This window comes from Anomaloglossus baeobatrachus, chromosome 6 (genome assembly GCF_048569485.1).
Source record: "Anomaloglossus baeobatrachus isolate aAnoBae1 chromosome 6, aAnoBae1.hap1, whole genome shotgun sequence".
NCBI classification, from domain to species: domain Eukaryota; kingdom Metazoa; phylum Chordata; class Amphibia; order Anura; family Aromobatidae; genus Anomaloglossus; species Anomaloglossus baeobatrachus.
Window position 1 is genome coordinate 7,854,325 of NC_134358.1, and position 7,374 is coordinate 7,861,698.

The 7,374-nt window shown below is 50.0% G+C and overlaps 2 protein-coding genes across 2 annotated transcripts in view; both read right to left on the reverse strand.

Moving 5' to 3' along the window:
- LOC142316920 (gastrula zinc finger protein XlCGF66.1-like) overlaps positions 1–3,438 on the reverse strand; it is a 29,223-nt gene extending 25,785 nt beyond the window's left edge. Inside the window, exon 1 of the mRNA XM_075352698.1 lies at positions 3,283–3,438. The gene's annotated coding sequence lies outside the window, so the exon portion shown is untranslated. The remainder of the gene's footprint in view (positions 1–3,282) is intronic.
- LOC142316921 (uncharacterized) overlaps positions 1–7,374 on the reverse strand; it is a 282,067-nt gene that overhangs the window by 218,871 nt on the left and 55,822 nt on the right. The window lies entirely within an intron of this gene.

The following is a 7,374-nucleotide window of genomic DNA, read 5'->3' on the forward strand; positions in this document are numbered from 1 at the left end:
TAGTATACTGTGTGTGTGGGCAGTATGGGGGTATCATACTGTGTGTGGGGGCAGTATGGGGGTAGTATACTGTGTGTGTGGGCAGTATGGGGGTATCATACTGTGTGTGGGGCAGTATGGGGGTATTATACTGTGTGTGGGGGCAGTATGGGGGTATTATACTGTGTGTGGGGCAGTATGGGGGTATTATACTGTGTGTGGGGCAGTATGGGGGTATTATACTGTGTGTGGGGCAGTATGGGGGTATTATACTGTGTGTGGGGCAGTATGGGGGTATTATACTGTGTGTGGGGCAGTATGGGGGTATTATACTGTGTGTGGGGGCAGTATGGGGGTAGTATACTGTGTGTGTGGGCAGTATGGGGGTATCATACTGTGTGTGGGGGCAGTATGGGGGTAGTATACTGTGTGTGGGGGCAGTATGGGGGTATCATACTGTGTGTGGGGGCAGTATGGGGGTAGTATACTGTGTGTGGGGGCAGTATGGGGGTAGTATACTGTGTGTGTGGGGGCAGTATGGGGGTAGTATACTGTGTGTGTGGGCAGTATGGGGGTATCATACTGTGTGTGGGGGCAGTATGGGGGTAGTATACTGTGTGTGGGGGCAGTATGGGGGTATTATACTGTGTGTGGGGCAGTATGGGGGTATTATACTGTGTGTGGGGCAGTATGGGGGTATTATACTGTGTGTGGGGCAGTATGGGGGTATTATACTGTGTGTGGGGGCAGTATGGGGGTAGTATACTGTGTGTGTGGGCAGTATGGGGGTATTATACGGTGTGTGGGGGCAGTATGGGGGTATTATACTGTGTGTGGGGGCAGTATGGGGGTATTATACTGTGTGTGGGGCAGTATGGGGGTATTATACTGTGTGTGGGGGCAGTATGGGGGTCATGTGGCACACTAGTGTGCGTTACTAGGAGAGTATGTGTGTGTGGGGGCAGTATGGGGGTAGTATACTGTGTGTGTGGGCAGTATGGGGGTATTATACTGTGTGTGGGGGCAGTATGGGGGTATTATACTGTGTGTGGGGGCAGTATGGGGGTATTATACTGTGTGTGGGGGCAGTATGGGGGTATTATACTGTGTGTGGGGGCAGTATGGGGGTATTATGCTGTGTGTGGGGGCAGTATGGGGGTATTATACTGTGTGTGGGGGCAGTATGGGGGTATTATACTGTGTGTGGGGGCAGTATGGGGGTATTATACTGTGTGTGGGGGCAGTATGGGGGTATTATACTGTGTGTGGGGGCAGTATGGGGGTATTATACTGTGTGTGGGGGCAGTATGGGGGTATTATACTGTGTGTGGGGGCAGTATGGGGGTATTATACTGTGTGTGGGGGCAGTATGGGGGTATTATACTGTGTGTGGGGGCAGTATGGGGGTATTATACTGTGTGTGGGGGCAGTATGGGGGTATTATACTGTGTGTGGGGGCAGTATGGGGGTATTATACTGTGTGTGGGGGCAGTATGGGGGTATTATACTGTGTGTGGGGGCAGTATGGGGGTAGTATACTGTGTGTGTGGGCAGTATGGGGGTATTATACTGTGTGGGGGCAGTATGGGGGTATTATACTGTGTGTGGGGGCAGTATGGGGGTATTATACTGTGTGTGGGCAGTATGGGGGTATTATACTGTGTGGGGGCAGTATGGGGGCATCATACTGTGTGTGGGGGCAGTATGGGGGTATTATACTGTGTGTGGGGGCAGTATGGGGGTATTATACTGTGTGTGGGGGCAGTATGGGGGTATTATACTGTGTGTGGGGGCAGTATGGGGGTAGTATACTGTGTGTGTGGGCAGTATGGGGGTATTATACTGTGTGGGGGCAGTATGGGGGTATTATACTGTGTGTGGGGGCAGTATGGGGGTATTATACTGTGTGTGGGGGCAGTATGGGGGTAGTATACTGTGTGTGTGGGCAGTATGGGGGTATTATACTGTGTGGGGGCAGTATGGGGGTATTATACTGTGTGTGGGGGCAGTATGGGGGTATTATACTGTGTGTGGGCAGTATGGGGGTATTATACTGTGTGGGGGCAGTATGGGGGCATCATACTGTGTGTGGGGCAGTATGGGGGTATTATACTGTGTGTGGGGGCAGTATGGGGGTATTATACTGTGTGTGGGGGCAGTATGGGGGTATTATACTGTGTGTGGGGCAGTATGGGGGTATTATACTGTGTGTGGGGGCAGTATGGGGGTATTATACTGTGTGTGGGGGCAGTATGGGGGTATTATACTGTGTGTGGGGGCAGTATGGGGGTATTATACTGTGTGTGGGGGCAGTATGGGGGTATTATACTGTGTGTGGGGCAGTATGGGGGTATTATACTGTGTGTGGGGGCAGTATGGGGGTATTATACTGTGTGTGGGGGGCAGTATGGGGGTATTATACTGTGTGTGGGGGCAGTATGGGGGTATTATACTGTGTGTGGGGCAGTATGGGGGTATTATACTGTGTGTGTGGGCAGTATGGGGGTATTATACTGTGTGGGGGCAGTATGGGGGTATTATACTGTGTGTGGGGGCAGTATGGGGGTATTATACTGTGTGTGGGGGCAGTATGGGGGTATTATACTGTGTGTGGGGGCAGTATGGGGGTATTATACTGTGTGTGGGGCAGTATGGGGGTATTATACTGTGTGTGGGGGCAGTATGGGGGTATTATACTGTGTGTGGGGGCAGTATGGGGGTATTATACTGTGTGTGGGGGCAGTATGGGGGTATTATACTGTGTGTGGGGGCAGTATGGGGGTATTATACTGTGTGTGGGGGCAGTATGGGGGTATTATACTGTGTGTGGGGGCAGTATGGGGGTATTATACTGTGTGTGGGGGGCAGTATGGGGGTATTATACTGTGTGTGGGGGCAGTATGGGGGTATTATACTGTGTGTGGGGGCAGTATGGGGGTATTATACTGTGTGTGGGGGCAGTATGGGGGTATTATACTGTGTGTGGGGGCAGTATGGGGGTATTATACTGTGTGTGGGGGCAGTATGGGGGTATTATACTGTGTGTGGGGGGCAGTATGGGGGTATTATACTGTGTGTGGGGGCAGTATGGGGGTATTATACTGTGTGTGGGGGCAGTATGGGGGTATTATACTGTGTGTGGGGGCAGTATGGGGGTATTATACTGTGTGTGGGGGCAGTATGGGGGTCATGTGGCACACTAGTGTGCGTTACTAGGAGAGTATGTGTGTGGAGGCAGGTACAGACGTGTGTAGCCCCCAGCTGCCGCTGCACAGTGTCTGTGTCCCCTATCCTCCATGTTACCTTTCCTCCGGTGTCTCCGGTGCTCTCTGGAAGGATCTTGTGCAGCGCAGGTGTCACGTGACGCAGGATGTCAGGTGATCGCCTTTGTCTTTTTGACGTTTTGTTATTTAGCTGTTACCCTTCTGCCGTAAGATGTGAATAGATGAAGGACCTGTGATGATGTCATCACCATGTGACCAGTCACGTGAGTGGGCGGAGCTCAGCAGAAGGGTATAAGTGGTGGATGAAGGATCTTTACGGTGATCATGTGATCAGAGGGGGTGGAGCTTGTGCTGAGGGGAGAAGTATATAAAGAGCGGGCGGCTTCTATAGGAAGCGCAGAGAGAAGGAAGCAAGCTCTGGAAAGAAGTGGTTAACCCCTTCACCCCCGGGCTTTTTTTTTGCTCCCCTTCTTCCGAGAGCCATAACGTTTTTATGTGTGTGATGGCACAATAGTTTTTGGGATATTTTATTCACGGTATTCACTATATGGTAAATCTGATGTGTGGGTGTGATGCCTCAGGTCGGTGCGAGTTCGTAAACACCAAATATGTATAGGTTTACTTGTATCTAAGGGGTTAAAAAAAAAACAACACAATTTTGTAAAAAAAAAAGTGGTGCACGTTTTGCGCCATTTTCCAAAACCCATAGCGTTCTCATTTTTCGGGATGTATGGATCAGTGACGGTGTGATGCTCTGGCCTATCGGGTGGTCACAGGGTATGGTGCAATCTGCCCTTCTGCACAGTATCCGCATCCTCCTTGATTACGGGTTCCTGACCTTTGGTGTTGCCAAGAACAATCAAAATCCAAGGAACACTCTGCTCCACACCCACCAGACACACCAGTGGACGGCCTGAGTGGAATAGGGTCGCCCACTTGGGGGGGTCGGTTAAAGGGAGGTCAGGAGCAGAACAGTGTAGTGTTGGAGGGGAAAGTGAGAGGAGGTCAGGAGCTGGGCTCCTTGAGACTACTAGGTGGCAGACGTTGGTCTGAGCCTAGTAGGAGCTGGACCCCGGTCGCAGAGGATCGTGACAAGGGGCACGGACTATCGAAAAGGACAACCGGCGGCCATCACTGGGCAGGGGCCAGGGCACGACGGGGTACGTGGACCCTAGGTCAGGAAGGAGCTTCAGGCGTCTTGGCAATTTACCCGACGAGGACAGAGCCTTCAAGATCCGTTCTCCACCTGCTCCAAAATTGGGGTACTAGCGCAACGAGGGGGGTAGGACTTTGCCACTACATAGTCCAGAAAATCCCAAGCGTGAACCCTGAGAGCAAGCTCACCCAGTTAGCCACACTGGTGAGCGGGACCCGATAGTTCTATGCTAGAGGGGCCAGTTAGAAGTAAGGTGCCACGGAAAAGGCCACAGGCTAACAAGCAACACCAACAGGCACGGGATCCAGACGTGCTCACGCCCTGCTGCAGCGATATTAAGAACTTTAGTTTACCACAGTTGTCGGTGTCAGCGTTACTGGAGTGAGTACTTAAGTGATCCCTGACCGTCCCAACGGCACCTCCCCGTCATCTACACCGAGTCCCGGGGCATTTTCCCCTACCCGTGGAGGCGTTAAACATCTGGCTGCCCCCACCATCGCCACCGGGTACTCCCCATTGCAGCAGTGGTACTTCATCTTACCACGCACTACGGGTGGCGTTACGAACTGTCCAAACAATTCCCTGTAAATAACCCCCTTTATTCCGAGTAGCCGTGTGACCCCCAGGTCCGGAGACCCCTCGAGCGGCGGCAGGCTGCTGACGCGGGGGCAACACAATGGCTTATTTTTTGCATCTTGAGCTGAGGTTTTTAACTACCATTTTTGCGCAGATGCTACATTTTGATCGCCTGTTATTGCATTTTGCGCAAAATTTGCAGTGACCAAGATACCGCAATTTTGGCATTTGGAATTTTTTTGCCGCTATGTCGTTTAACGATCAGATTAACTGATTTTATATTTTGATAGATCAGGTATTTTTGAACGCGGCGATACCAAATGTGTTTATTTTTTTAATATTTTAATTTTCAATGGGGTGAAAGGGGGTGATTTGAACTCTTAGTTTTTTTTTATTTTATTTTTTTAAACTTTTTTTTTTTTTTATTTTACTTGGTCCCCTAGAGGACTATAAGGATCAGCAATCCGATCGCTCCTCCATATCTCCAGATCACAGCTACAGAGCTTAGATCTGAAGATATGCTGCTTTACTTTCAATTCCGGCATTGAGAGAAAATGACTCATGTTAGCTACAGGCGTCATCACATGATCCTGTGCTACCATGGTAACCACGGGAAGTCACGTGATCATGTCACGTGACTTCCGATGGGGGCGGGGTAGGTGATCATAATGGCGGCGCGCATATACATCTCGCTGCTAGATTTTGGCAGCGAGATGTAAGGGGTTAATAGTTCGGGGCTGAATTAAGCACAGACGTGGGGGGTCTGGAAAAATAGATTGTAATGGTGCATCTTTTTGCAGTAATGGTTGTAGTTTCCGTGCAGCTCCTCTAAACACCTCCAGATGTGGATTGTAGGTGACTACAAGAGGGACCCGGTTGTTTTCTTCTCTAGATTTGTAATGTAGGAGATGGTTTCTTGATATTCTGGTGGCTTTTGTAATCTGGTTTTCAGTTGCTCTTGGGTGGAAGCCCTGGTTCAAAAAGGACTTTCTGAGTCCCCCAAGGTGATAATGGCCCTTAAAGTGTGGAGCGAGATCTACATAAAGACCCTGTTCATATGGTGGAGGAGGACGACAAGAAAAAAAGAAACCATGCAGTGTATACACATTTTTTTTTGGGTGGGAAGTGGTGCATGGGAATACACCAGAAAAAACCGAAACACCTAACCCTTGTCCTTATTATTAATAACTAGAAGGTGGCCGGATTCTAACGTATCGGGTAGTCTAGAATGTGTATGTAGGTTAGCAGATTGAATAATAATATAATCAGCAAGTCTTGAATAATGATGGTTCATTTTTTGCTTGTTGGTCTCCTGCTGTGCAGCACGCATCGGCGTGTTTGACAGTGGGAGACCAACGATCTGAATGGGCAGGGAGCCGGCGTACACTGGTAACCATGTTACACAATCGGGTAACTATGCAAAGCGCTTTGCTTAGTTACCCGATGTGTACCATGGTTACCAGCGTATGCTGGCTCAAGCACACATGTGCCGGGAGCCAGGGGTAAGGTGGTAACCATGGTACACATTGGGTAACTAACGAAAGTGCTTTCCATAGTTACAGGATTGTGTACCATTTGTTACCAGCGTACGCCGGTAAGCTGATAACCATAGTACACATTGGGTAACTATGCAAAGCAACAGTGCTGGTTTATTTTTTGCTTGTTGGTCTCCTGCTGTGCAGCACGCATCTGCGTGTTTGACAGTGGGAGACCAACGATCTGAATGGGCAGGGAGCCGGGGTAAGCTAGTAACCATGGTACACATTGGGTAACTATGCAAAGCGATTTCCATAGTTACCCAATGTGTACACTGGTTAACAGCGTACGCCGGCTCCGGCACACGTGTGCCGAGAGTCGGGGTAAGCTAGTAATCATGTTACACATTGGGTAACTAAGCAAAGCGGTTTCTATAGTTACCCGATGTGTACCATGGTTACCAGCGTACGCCGGCTCAGGCACACGTGTGCCGGGAGCCGGGGTAAGCTAGTGGTTTCACACATCCGGCTTTTCTCGACTTTGTCGGATGCTGCACGCTCCTGTAGGCTGGTTTCAGACGTCCGTGTTTTAGGTACGTGTGACATGCGTTTTGTAACACGGATGTCACACGTACCCATGTTATTCTATGATGTGCCTCACACGTCCATGTTTGCACACAGACCGTGTGACTTTTCATGACCCCGCACGCACACACGCAGGTATCTTCGGCAGCACGGATGTCACACGGATCGCACACTGATGTGATCCGTGCGACATCAGTGTAAAACATACCTTAGAAAATATGGGTCTTTTTAATAAAAATATTTTCTATATTTACTTCTCTCCAGCGATGTCGTCTCCGGCTCCTTATCACCGCTCATTATACTCACTGAATATTCAGCCCTGAGGAGCTGGAAGCGGGAACAGCTCTGGGGACTTCAGTGCCGGGGACCGCATCGCTGG